The following is a 14,258-nucleotide window of genomic DNA, read 5'->3' as shown; positions in this document are numbered from 1 at the left end:
ACTCATAAACTGGTGAGATAGCTTGGTAAGTTAAGTGCTCCCCACAGCCATCTGCAGTCAAGGGTTTGCGCTTATTATTACATCACTCGGAAGTGGGAGGACCCTGACAAGAAGCACTTTACTAAATCACATTATTAGGGCAGTTGCCATGTAACCAACTGTGCATCGACCAATTGCAACACACAATGGCCTTCAAAAAAACAAATACATGTTTAAAACCCCTACCATATTACGTGTGAGTGCTGGAGGGCCGCGGTAACCAGCACCTGTTAACGACGCTACACATAAGGGTTCATGTTCATAAAAAGTCCAGTAGCATCAAAGGTCCAAACATCCCATTTCGTTTTAACGTGCCAACCCGCCAAAGGATTCACTCCAAAATAGCGTCAGGAATTACATATAAACACATGTTACAGTACTGTGAATAGCAGCAACGTCCCCAAGGGTGCAGAGCCCACAGCTGCAACCAGCTGCACTGTTGGGCGCTTCTTTGAGACTCAATACACATCCAATCACCATAACCAGAATACACACACACTCGTAGTCTAGCCCAAGCTGGCACGTGGCAACTATCCGCATTGCCAATGTGAAGATTCTGTCATGTCATGTGATGCAATCAGGGGTGTTGCTATGCCTGAAAAAGATCTGGGGCTACACCAATGTCGGGACCCAGGGCTAGCTAGCCTTTTGATTCTAGTCCCAGAGCTTCCATCCATGGTTACAACCAAAACACGCGGGGCTATAGCCCCACTAGCCACCCCTAGCAACGCTGCTGGATCCAATATGTATACTATGCCAATCATCACTGTGGTGGTCTCACGGCATCTGCCCTTGTCCAAAAGGTGCCATATTATCAGGGTGACCAGATGAAAAAAGTAAAAAACTGGGACAGGTTAACTAACATAAAAGTAGGACTAACTTTTGAAAGTGGCTGTGGCTGTCAAGGTCCTACACTTGAGCAGCGGTTGGAGAAGGTGGTTTGAGTGCCATTGGTGGAATAAACATATATTATAATTAATTTATTACTAGCTTCCACAAGTTGTAAAACGCAGCATTTCTTATGTGTTTGATTGTGCAATCCTGCCTGCCAGCTATGAAGATCTACCACCAAAAACCAGGAACCACTGCATTTCCGAACAGAAAAACACTCTTGAAAAAGGGGGACGCAGCACCCAATTCCAGGACAGTGCCTGCAATGCAGAGACGTCTGGTCGCCCAACATATTATGACCCAGCCAGGATATCGACAGACCTTAGTCTGTGGAAAGGAAGGTCAGAGTTGGGGAGTAGATGGCAGGAAAGAGAAATTAGCCAATCGAATGACAAAAATGGGAGGAAAAACAATTGGGATGAGTGGAAGGGGATATTGCTGCCGAAGTAGGAATCTGTTTTTCTTAAATGTGATTGGTCCTTGGTAAGCATGAGTCTAGGACTCAGGAGAGTACCGCTCGGTTTAGAGCAGAGTCTTATTGTGATGGCAAAGTCTACACCCAAAGAAACATGGTGCTAGATGTAGTTAGATGGTTACTGGACGAAGCATGGTACTAGATGTAAGGACAAAGTATGGTACTAGATGCAGTTAGATGGTAACTGGACGAAGTATGGTAGTAGATGTAGTTAGATGGTTGGTTACTGGACGAAGCATGGTACAAGATGTAGTTAGATGGTTACTTGACGAAGCATGGTACTAGATGTAGTTAGATGGTTACTGAACGAAGCATGGTACTAGATGTAGTTAGATGGTTACTGGACGAAGCATGGTACTAGATGTAGTTAGATGGTTACTGGACGAAGCATGGTACTAGATGTAGTTAGATGGTTACTGGATGAAGCAAGGTAATAGATGTAGTTAGATGGTTACTGGACGAAGCATGGTACTAGATGTAGTTAGATGGCTACTGGACGAAGCATGGTACTAGATGTAGTTAGATGGTTACTGGATGAAGCATGGTAATAGATGTAGTTAGATGGCTACCGGACGAAGCATGGTACTAGATGTAGTTAGATGGTTACTGGACGAAGCATGGTACTAGATGTAGTAAGATGGCTACCGGACGAAGCATGGTACTAGATGTAGTTAGATGGTTACTGGATGAAGCATGGTACTAGATGTAGTTAGATGGCTACCGGACGAAGCATGGTACTAGATGTAGTTAGATGGTTACCGGACGAAGCATGGTACTAGATGTAGTTAGATGGTTACCGGAGGAAGCATGGTACTAGATGTAGTTAGATGGTTACCCGACGAAGCATGGTACTAGATGTAGTTAGATGGCTACTGGACCAAGCATGGAACTAGATGTAGTTAGATGGCTACTGGACCAAGCATGGTACTAGATGTAGTTAGATGGCTACTGGACGATAATGGTTACAGTGATAATGTGGCTCCAGGTTACAGGAACCTCGCTCTCCAATCTGGACTTCTCTCGCTATGTAATATTGGTATGAACTCTTAATTTGCACAGCTGTATTAAACCAGGACAGTAACTCTCAGAATGGATTGCCATTTTTATTAAGTCACATACCAGAAGGGGTTAAGTGGTGCCCCAATGATGCCAAGTTATCTGGCCAGGGCACGGAAACACAAATGGAGACCCAGGCACCAGAGGCGTTGCTCGGGGAGGGGGGGCTGAGGGGGCTATAGCCCCTGATCTTTTGGTTGTAGGCCCGGATAGAAACTCGGGAGCTACAACCAAAAGTCTAGCTAGCCCCGAGTCCTAACATCAGCGTAACCCTGGGTCTTTTCCAGACCTAGCAACACCCCTGCCAGGCACTAGCCCTTCCCGGAAGTTCCCGGTATTTAAACGCGCGCGCCCTCCGGAGCGTGGCCGTTCCAATGCAGGGGAGCTTTTATTAAAAATAACTTGCTTGGATAGTTCTCACTTTCCCATGATTTTACTCGCTTCAAAGCGGTACTCCAAGCAGCTCAATGCCGAGGGGCTTTACACGCGGGAGCCAGGAAATCCCACTCCAGCTTTATTTTAATTGGACATATTGATTTCCACGGAATCCCCTCGTTCAGAACTCGCATCCTTCACGCGGCCAATTGCAAATCAGCGTTCGCAGCGCTCAGCAACCTCCCTCCCCTCCCCCCCGCAGCAGAGACAGGAGAATCGGGAGGGTTATCATTGCCATAATTAAATCCCAGTAGTTGGTAGACTGCCTGGGAGTGCTGGGGTGCAGTGAAAGAGTTGCCAGTGCCTCGCGCCCGGTCGCAGGTGCGCACCGTTTGCACATGCAAGCAATTTGCCGTGAGTCAGTAAAAACGCCGTAGAGAAAACGCTCGTATTCAACGTGAACATTGTACACATTATATACCGTCCATGCAAAAGCACTGCCGCCCTCACCTCACTAATCTGCATTGAAACAAAGGGAACAAAAAGCACCGCAATATCTACCTCAGGATAAGAATGTCAGAGCTGGAATGAAGGGGTGATAAGTGCGCACAGACCTGGTTGGGTTCCGCGGCTGCCTTGGACGCTCGCACTTGAAAGCGCCGCGCGTTTTCCCGGCGTTGGGACCTCCTCCGCCGCCACCTCCGCCTCCCGTCACCGCGCTCTGGAGTCTCCCGGAGACTGCGGGGGCTGCATTCCCAGGTCTGACTGCCACAGAGTTGTCAGTGTGTCACGCCTGACGCGTTGGCGCGCTTTCCTTCCCATCAGTGCCTCGCCGATGGGCGTGCGTTGCCCTCGGGGGTTTCCCCCGCCAGCGGGACAGGAGTCTCCCCATCTCGCAGCTCCTGCGCCGAGTTGGGCGCTCCCTGCCCGAGTTCGCGGAGCAGCTGCTCGCCTCGCGCCCTGCCGTGCGTGAATGGCATCGCCGCTGCCGCTGCTGCTGCTGCTGCCACAAGGAGCCGAGCACTGTATAAGGAGAGCATTCCTTAGCGCTGCACTTAGCAAAACAATGTAGATTATTAATGCCTGCTTTCCTTTCCGCTTTGGACGGCTATTGTTTCACCAGGCACTGCGGTGCACTCGCTCGCCACGGGAATTAGAGCTATGGCGTGCGGGTCGCCCGATAATTCAATGTCATTTCAGATGCCGGAGGTTTGACAAGTGTGGGGACACTTGTATTTGACTGGGCACTTGGCACTTTGCTGACTATCATTCACGCCTATAACCAATGGGATCCTAAGAAAACAGCCACTAGTTCAGTCACGGGAAAGAGCCCGTGTCATCTGATTTTGTTTGTGTACATGCCCTCTGGTAAAACTCAATGTGCGTAAATTGTGTCAATATGTTCATAGGGCCTCCGTGGGAAAGAGAAGCGTGTGGCATGGCTTGCATGCATATGTAGTATCTCAGATTATGTGCAGGGCTGAAGAGTTGTTCACAGGACTTTAAGTAGACCCGGGCTAGCTCGCGTCGAGCCCAGGCAGTCTCCAGAAAGGGCTCCAGAGGCAGGGCCCAGCCCTGACTAGACACAGCCACGCCAGCATCTCAGGCAGCCTGTGTAGCTGAAGCTCTGCACGGTTACAGAGGCTGCCTGCAGGTGTCATGTCAGCCCGCCTTTTCGTTTTTCTAAACTGAAGTACTGACAACTGCAGACAGCCCGTGTAACCGTGGCTTCAGCTACACGGGCTGCCTGATGACTGTACTCAGAAACACAAGGAGGGCTGGAGGGGAGGCTCTCCTATTGTTTCTGAGTAATGAGTCACTAGGCAGCACGAAGCCCTTTACTCGGACGGTTAAAGGGCTTGCATGATGATTATTTACTCAGAAACAATAGGAGAGCCGGGCTTTTCAGCCCTCCTCCTGTTTCTGAGAACAGAGTCATCACGTGTCAGACAGACCTTTCACTCAATGAGCCCGTGGTTTATAACCACGCGCCTCCTTGAATGAGAGGGCTGCTTGCTGCATCTGAGAAATGGGGCACACTGGTGTCACACCTTTAGTGATCCCAGTCCCTCCCTTTTTTTTTTTTAAAAAAAAGGGTCAGGTCGCACCAAAGCTAATAATGCCAGTGCGCCCCAGCTCCCACCAGCCCCACGCTCCCCCCCCCCTCCCAGCCCTTATGTGAGGGGGAGGCTCTCGTTAGGGGCGTGGCTTAAGCGCCCCTTAACCAGAGCCCCCCCCCCCCGAATTATCCCACTTAAAGCACTGGTTGTTCATGACTATAATTGCCCGGTATTTGCAAGCGGTGCGCTAATGTACACTCCTGGGACTCGGCCAAACAACCACGCGTGGACAGGTTAGTTTGAGGCGAACTGTTCACCTGTCAGTTACACAGAAAAAGTAACAGTTTTAGGTGAAATCCACTATAGATGCGGAAAGGTGCACGTTGAGCAGCTGACATTTTAGTCCAGATGACCAAAGCAAAAGGTGATGGCGGAACATGTGTGTATACTTTGCATTTCGCAAGTTGGAATTCTGACAGGGCGTCCCTCGAAGGAGTAGTTCGAAGCGGCTAAATTAACGCACAGAGGTCGAAGTGAATAGAAACTATTAGGAACTACGTTCCTATCTCGTTTAAAAGGAAGGAACCATTCCCATTTTTCTGTTACTCAAAAGTGTTCCAGTATTGTAATGTTTATTCTACTTTGAGTTCAGTTATAAGTGACACAAAGAGGGCATTTTGCTTATGGCGAAGTAAACTAATCTTGAAAGTCATTCCTGCTCCTTTGCTTCAGTTCTAACAATTAGAGAATGGTACCGAAATAAAAATTTTAAAAAACGACCCTGCTCTGGCAAACTGAGGTGAGGGGTGCCAGGATGGGGAGCATGGCCGTGACAGCGCCTTTCAGAGTAATAAAGATCGTTTACATAGTTCACCGCCCAATAGTCTTACGGCATTCAAACCCTTGCATTTCAGGCAACACAGATCCTTTGGGGGTGGCCTCACAGAGTACCAGTGGCTTTTTTGGGTATTGGGGTAGAGCAGAAAGTAACACATTATACATAGACCACGACAGGGTGAAATGCCACACCTGTGGCTTGAAAAGCTTGTGTTTGTTAAGCGATCTACTTATGTCACCGAGCCCAAAATCATGAAAGGCTGTGTGCAGTCGGACTGGGCCATGAAATTGGGACGGGCACAGATGAAAAAGTGGCCCACGGTCACCAGCGTCAATTCATATTTTTGGGACAGACTGCTTGAACAGGACCCAAGGGCAAGCGTATTGTTAAAATGGGTCCAAATGGCGAATTTAAAATAATGTTTGTTGAGTAACTCTAGCCCAAACTACTAGAGGAATAGTGACGTAACTCATCAACATGACTCACTTTCCCCCGAAAACGGATCCACTTTGCCCCTCAAAATACGAACCCACGCTAGGGCGTAGGGCTTGACCTTTGGGCATTGCCCCTTTGCCCATAAACTAGTCCGAGCCTGGCTGAGTGCATGCACGCAGCTCGGATGTGAGCATTTCATGTGTAGCTTGTCCACACGTCTGTGCAGCAAGCTTATCGCCCTGCTGTGCTACCTTGCTAGGATTAGGAGCATGACCCCGCAGTTTGCAAAGTGATCCTTTCAGCGGGCCGGTTGTCCTTATTTGCTAGGACTCGAAAGCGTGACCTTCACTTCTGCAGCGGACGAGGAGCCCGCTCGGTTATTTCAGCGGAGCGGAGATAGTCTGCTTTACGCTTACCTGCCTCTGGGGGCGGCAGAGAGCAATCTTTACTCTCTATAAAAACACAAAATCGACGCTGCAAACCTAACTGTTTATAGATCCCGCGTGATTATCAGTCGTCTACAGGCAAATATTAGCACACTGTCATTCTCTTTAGATAGTGTTCCACCAACAAGGATACCTTCTGTTGAGGAGAAGGTGTCCTTGCCCAAGAAAATACTAAGTTTATTAAAGTTTTTCCGCCTCTATATACCTGCTGGCATGGGCAGATGTCTATCATATCTGTAATACTAGCACTCTGTGTCCGACATTTGGCGCATTCAACATCTTTCAGAAGATGATGGCATGAAAAAGTATTCTGAGAGTCAGGGCCTTACAATTTGGCAGAGTGAGATCCACCCACGTGTACATGCCACCGTACATGCGGTCCCCATTAGTGCAATTTCTGGTATTAGCATACTTGATCGAAAAACATTTGACCTTTTCAATCTGACCAAATTATTTTCATCGTTTTTTTGGTCAAATTAAATTAAATATATCGGGAAGGGTAAGGGAATAGGTGAAGTGGAGGGTGGGGAGGGCTGGTCTCCCCCCCACATTTTCGACCAAAACAATGACCACCAAAAAATTAGGTCAAATTGGAAAATGTGAAATATTTTTGATCAAGTAGCACTAAACCCAAATTCTCGATCCTGCTGCAATTCATTTCTTAGGATAGCTCGCACTGGGCTGGAGGGTAAGCGAGGGATGTTCAAAATATGAAATAGTTACATGTCTCTTGGCTGCACCCATATGCTTCGGGTAGATCAGTTGTAAAAAATGTGGCCGCCCGATCAGGGGCAAGCAGTTAAAGCAGTTTTTCGAACCTGTGTGTGGCATTGACTTTGCAGCTAGGCCTGGTGTGGCGCTACCTTGCAGGGGAGGCAAGTCAAGTGTCTTGGAGAAACTTGGAAGTGCGCTTATAAGGAGCAGCGATGTGCAAAACACCTATTAACTGGCAAATAAGTGGCAAGCTTTACCAGTTGGCACAGGAGGTGAGGGGTGAGGAGGTGCCAAGCTTTGCCATGCTTACCTGTGGAGTGGCCGATAAGACACTTTGCAATCTTTCCTACAACAAGATAGTAGTGTATTGTTCACCCATGTCGTTTTTACCCCTCCTGCTCTTGTTTGGCACAGAGGTCCAGGGACGTCTGTTACATCACATCCCGCGATATCACTTCGGGGTGGGGTCAAATGACATCACTTCCTGTGATGTCACCAGGGGTCAAGGGTCGTGTGATGTCACTCCCACTACCCTTGGCATTTTGGTGAAATGACGTCCCTGCAGAGGTCGCCTGAAAACCTGCAATTTACCTAAACTGGTCACTGTTAATGACCCAGGCGTATCCCAAGGGGGTTACAATCTATGAAGCAATGGGATTGCCAATGTTGATTCCGTAACAAGTAGAACGCCACATTTATTCATTTTGGAGTCTTCGGCTTTGTTGGAAGAACTCTTTATGAGCCACGAGGATGTTAAGCTACGGATTTGTGAACTCGCTTTGTTGAGAAATTCCTGGGAAGGTCAGTCATCGACTATGACAAAGACTGTTAACACAAAAAGGCAGCATGCAGGGACGTAATTTCACCAAAATGCCAGGGGTAGTGGAAGTGACATCACACGACCCTTGACCTCTGATCACATTACAAGAAGTGATTTCATTTGATCACACCCCCAAAGTGACATCGCGGGAAGTGATGGAACGTGACTTTTCACCCCTTGACAAAACAGGAATTGGCATCACATAGCATTGTTCCTAAGTATACTATGAAAAATATGGTCACAATATCACTGTAATTTTACAGAAATTTCATGCAAGAATGGATCGCCATATGTATCGTTAAGCTCAGTGTGTATAGGCCCATATTACCAAATTACTGTGAATGCAAGTAGACGTCCAAGGCCAAATGATAATGAAGTGATATTATATAGCACTTACGCTTAAACTCTTTATATAGAACAAATATGCATCCAATATCACCCAACCTGTGCTGGTACTCATTTATCAACCTCAGAAGGATGAAAGGCTGAGTTGGCCTTGCACGGATTCAAACTCGCAACCGCCGGATCACACACACACATCGCAGCAGCGAGTTCTCAACCCAATGAGCTATCTTACCAGCTATAGCTATCTTACGGGCTATAGTAAAATGAGCAATTACATGTATGAATTTCCTCAAAGTCAGAAAACAAATTTCACTCTGTAGTGGATACCATTAAACTGGTAACTGAGATTTAACAGCAGGCCAGTTCATCTGCATGTCAAGCCTGTGTGGATCTACTTTTCAGTCTTCAGAGGATGGCAAAATACATACCATTGGGAGGGTTCGTAACTATGTATTAATGAATTTAGAGTAGCGCAGGGAAAGAAGCCCGCTGACAAGACATCCCATACTCTGGGCACTGGTTACCTTATACATGCAAACATCCCGAACAGCTTGCCATGGAGATAGGAAAGATAGACACATTACAAAAAAGCATTAATTGTGGCACAATGAAATCAAGGGCCACTTTATGTACTATGGTCAAACATTTCTACACAGTGCACAAGCTTTTAGGCACACGGATTTTGTCAATTGACAGAGCAAGGACACTGAGATGGAATGTCTTGTGATGATCGTAATAGAGACAACGGCAGAAAAAAATATGCTACAAATGCAACTTGTGAAAAGCAAAATGCATAGTCTGAATTGGATGATTATTCTACTTTAAACACTTTTTGGAAGTTTTTGTCTGCATTGTGAATTTGAGGTGTTTAAGAACAGACTAAATTAGTGACTCACCCACTGAAGTGTGCCTGAAATAAACCTTTAATGAGTCCAGCAATTATTGTATAGAACTCCAGAAAGACACATTATTTGTTATTCCTATTCTTTCTTATTTAGGGTCACTGCTCAAAGTGTTCCACTTGTGGAACCCCTTGTTTTTAAGAGTCCTGAACAAGAAAGCCAGCCTCTATAGACACAAAGAGCCACATGGTGCTGGCCACAGCCCAGGAGCTTCCATTAAACATTATTATTTTAGGGGTAGCAAGGGAGAGCACAGGGGTAGCAATGCGACCCCTGGAATCCCCCAAATGACACCCCTGGCAACATGCTACACAGTGCATGGGAAATAAGATCACAAAATAGGTTGTCAAAGAAACTGAGATATGAAGTCCTAGACTTCAAATGACCAGGGCTGCGAGTGGGGGTTTCTTCCTCTGCTGAATCAGTTACCCCTTTGGTTGATCACTTGTTCCCAGTCCAAGATTTGGTAATCACGCATACTCTTTCACTGCTGCCAAATATTAGCCTCTTAAGAGTGTATTTCAGTGCGGAAAATGAAGTGGGCTGGCTATAACAAATAAATGTAAAACTCCCTGTTTGTAACCGTGAGGTTGCTGGGGTACGCCTTGTGAATGGTCCTGATGATTCAGAGGTGTGTAATTTGACCCCGCCATTGCCTACAGCGGATACGTTGTTGGAAAGAGTCACCCTCATCTGTCGAATTTGGCATTGAAATCCCTTCAGGGGTCACAACTGGAATACATGGAGCAGGAGCTGCAGGTAGCTCCCAGGTAGCTCCTGGGTGTCAGGAATTTCCTCTTGAACAGGAGTTACCCATCAGGACCACCAAGCTATTAAAGTCTATTAAACCAGTTCTGGACTGGGTACGTTCAACGGAGGACTTGGAAAAAATCAACACGCAAAAGAAATGCAAGAAGTTGAAAAGGGATACTTTTGTTGAGCGAGTTAACATGGATGGACACACATCTGAATGGCCACTCTGGAGGGCCTGTAAGATAGTGATACCTACCTCTCACCACATGCCCCTCTTTCTATTGCTAGGTCGCTGCATTTCACTTTATTCCACTCAGTCTCTTGCCATGTTGCTTTACATGTCTTCCCTTTTACTCCTTCTTCAGATTGCTATTTCCTTCCTGTCAGGTCTGCTGCCGAGTTCATGCCTCTCACCTGGTCATTCATTAATTCATTCATCGTTTATAATGCTCTTAATGCCGGAGACCAGTCTCTAAGCGCAGGACTGGGATTTTAACCTGCGGGGCTGTGTGTTGCCTGGTTTCCAAGCCCCTGAGCAATCCTACCGCCCATCTATCTTTGCTGCTAGAACCACAACTCTGCCACGACGTTTGCTCCTGTCACTGCGTCAAGCACTGCTGCTGTCTCTTTACTGCCACGGTTTTATCCCCGCCCCCTCCTCATTTTCTCTGATGCCACCCCACTATCTTCTCTCTGCTGCAGAATGAGGAGTTAATACCTAGGGTGCCACACATCTAAATTCCACACGAGATGCAAACTATAATTATGTGTCCAGTGCATGGGCCGTTGTGCTTTAAATATCTTCTAAATGTTGTTACCTAATGCACCTGCTATGTAAATTCCCAAGAACATAGATATACCTCTGTGGCACCAATTTAGCTCCTGGTAGCTATTAACGTGAGAAGCTAACCAGGCACTTGTAGGCTACACCTAGGAGCTTAATAGCACCGAACGGCATTCAATTTCAAACCCTTTCCTAGTGCGTCTCTACAATAAGACCAGTTTGGATCTTAAAACACAGTAAAATTTACGCACAGATGGAGTCCATAAAAAGTAATTTACACGGCCAATCTAGGGCCACACGGGTCAACCAGAAGGGAAACAAGAGGGGGAATCTCTAGTTCAGATAGGGGTTTTGATCACCCGGTTATATGCAACCTAAATAACACTATGTCTATTCAAATCTGGTGTGGGTTTGTATTAGGTGGATCTCGCTGCCACTTGGAATCAATTCGTTATTTCATGGCTATGTTCATAATCGAATGACCTGTCGCATTGTGTGCGGGCTTGGAGTAGACACACTACTCTTATATATTCTGCAACAAAATGAATTGCCACCACACAAATTGCGCCAGGTAAAGTAGTTTTATTTGTTGGTGCGTCCTTTGGTTACACGTGTTTCGGCCCCTGGCCCTTTTCAAACCTGGACAATAACACTATGTTTGTGGATCTCAGTTAGGGCTTGGCGCCTGCCTCATTCCTTGAACTGATGCACAGAGAGTGCTCAATTTTAGACCTCCAATATGGTTGCGATCACCGATTCCCAGGTGGCAGGTAAAGGCGTTACCCAGACCCCTGATATTAAAGCAGAAACCAATGATCCGATTCCCCAAGTAGTAGTGACAGAAAACAGATCAGAACTTATTTATTCTAAGCTGGATAATATGCCACCACTTGCGAGACAGGCAAAAGTGGAAACTTCCTCCACCCAAAGATAAAGAAGAGGGAATACATCACAACAAGTTGATCATCAGCAATGCTAATAAACTGTTCTTGTTGGACTCAAATAATGGGTGCTTTAAAATCCATTATTCTGATAAAATACATGCAGTAAAGAGAAAGAAAAAGATCAGAGGAAACCAATGGTAACTCAGAACATACAATCTTTCATGAACATTTTGACCACCAAAATGGGGGAGTCAGTTGGGTGGGCTTGACCAGGTGCAAATCATGACATCATTAAAAAAAGTGATTATTGTGAGCAATCACTCAATCAGATAAATGAGGAGGAAGTGCAAAACTCTGTTGCCAATGCAAGGCTGAAGGGAAGAGTGTCACAGACCCTAATTGCTGGACAGGCACCTGGGATGATGCACATGTTCTCAACCAAGTTAGGTTTCAGGAAAATGCAGCTTGACGTTGCAGCTACAAGGTCTCTATGTGAGATCCAGAGATCCTCGGTAGTATGCAAACAATGTTATCACCTCACAGGACGCTAACCTTGTTGAGTTTCCTGGAGGACCTGAACATTACTAGGTCAAAAACCCATTTGGGATCTCCCATTATAGCAAAACATATTGTGACAAATCAACTTCCTGGGCACCTGTGGTACAGGGATGAATATCGATTTCTAAACCATCAATCAGCCACACAACTCTAGTACAGCAGATGCGATCCAAACAGACTGGAAACATAAGTAAATTATAAACCTCTTTGTCCAATTTTGGTAACGTGGAAGGAATGGCAGGCTTATTTCCGCAAGGTGGATCATTGGTTAGTTGAAACACATGAAAATGCAATTATTTCCCAATGATAAAAGGGACTGTCCAATCAAGGTGGTGTAAAAAGATCTGCTTTATTATTATGACAACAAACAGTTCTAGCACACTACAAAATACAACCCACCCTGTAAAGTAATACAGAGGACAGACAGTTTCAAGAAGGAAAGGGGATGCACTCTGGATACTGACAGGAGGATAGTCGGTAAAGTAATTAATCAAATTGTTCAAGGATACATGGTCTCAGCAAAAAGGGAGCAATGGGTCGTGAAATGTCAGTAGATGCCTTCGGAGAAGGACCAGGGGGAGAGAACCACAATGTTCCTTGTGTTTGTAGAACTTCTTGGCAGAGACGTTTTTATGGGAGGGCAAAAGGGGCACTTGCCCAGGGCCCCCACCTTGGAGGGGGCCCCACAAGGCTGGCTGATCTGAAGAAGTAAGATTCCATTGTTCACCAGTCTTAAATAGCACAGGTCAGGATATTTTATGGGGTGCTGCCGAGCCTCTAAACCCATTGCCTTTCTGTTTTGGCAAGTGCATTCTGCCTTGATCAATTCATCATGTATTGTTTTCTGTGTTCACTGTGGTATACATAGTTTGTGTTTTCCTTATGGCACAACTCTGTAGCATTCTTTTTTGATCATGTGCAATAGGCAACAATGAAATGCATATTGATAAATTGAGTGCCACAATGGTTCATAAGTTAGCTCAGTGTGTGTAGCACCCATTGCTGAGATATGTGTTCATATGCAAAATTACAATATCACATTCCAGCAAGGCTGGCTGAGCCTTTCCTGTGTCTGAAGTTTATAAAACTACCTGCATATGTACTTGGTTTTGCAGAACAGCATCTGCTATTATCAGCAACGTTCCTGTGCCAGATAGGGGTTGCTATAAAAACAAACATCTCAACTGTATGGTGAAGGTCTAGAAATTGGTTTGTTCAGATGGGGTGTTGTAAAACCTAGGCAATCACTTCCAATGATGGCATAAACTGTTATTCCAAGAGGTGAATAAGTATCCAAATTCAAGACTATGGAACGACAGCGTTCATGTTTGTATCCTGGATTTGTCAGCAGACGATACAGTGATCCTGGTCAAATCTTCTAATATATCTTAAATTACTGTGCAGTCTTCTGTGAGGTTTGCTTTCTTGCATGCTGCTGGTATCGTTAAGCCCATTACTTCATCTTTCTTCTTTTGTAGGCTATTTGGGTGGAAGGGTTGGTATACAGAAGAGAGCAGAACATATTTTGCAGACTCAGGCAAGCATACTTTAAGGTCTGCTTGTTTGACACAAAAAAACGGTTTGCTTTTTGGTAAAAGTCAAAGGTTTTTATGCATGTTTATACATGAAAATGTCAAAAGCCATTGTTTTGGAAGTATTTAAAGCTTCAAAATACAAACCCAGATAAAATGTGTTAAATCACATCGATTGGTATGCTGGTTCTAATATACTTCCCTTGATTATGGAGAGAATGAAGCTAGAATCATTCCTATTTTGCATAACAACCTTCTATACTATTTTGTTTAAAAATGGTCATGTTTGGTAATGTGACTTGTGTACTTTGCAAGTCAGTTTTAAAAAATAAATAAAATGAGATTGTATAA

At 45.6% G+C, this 14,258-nt stretch overlaps 1 protein-coding gene across 5 annotated transcripts in view; it reads right to left on the bottom strand.

Moving 5' to 3' along the window:
- Window positions 1-14,258, bottom strand: part of CHRM3 (cholinergic receptor muscarinic 3) — a 3,761,375-nt gene that overhangs the window by 719,311 nt on the left and 3,027,806 nt on the right. Inside the window, exon 1 of one of the 5 annotated variants that reach the window (XM_069607976.1) lies at window positions 3,451-3,831. The exons of the other annotated variants lie outside the window; for them this stretch is intronic. The gene's annotated coding sequence lies outside the window, so the exon portion shown is untranslated. Of the gene's footprint in view, window positions 1-3,450; window positions 3,832-14,258 lie in introns of those variants that run through there. 5 annotated transcript variants of the gene reach the window in all.

Source organism: Ambystoma mexicanum, chromosome 4q (assembly GCF_040938575.1).
Source record: "Ambystoma mexicanum isolate Mex_15411 chromosome 4q, UKY_AmexF1_1, whole genome shotgun sequence".
Classification (NCBI taxonomy): domain Eukaryota; kingdom Metazoa; phylum Chordata; class Amphibia; order Caudata; family Ambystomatidae; genus Ambystoma; species Ambystoma mexicanum.
This window is presented reverse-complemented; position numbering and strand designations above follow the sequence as displayed.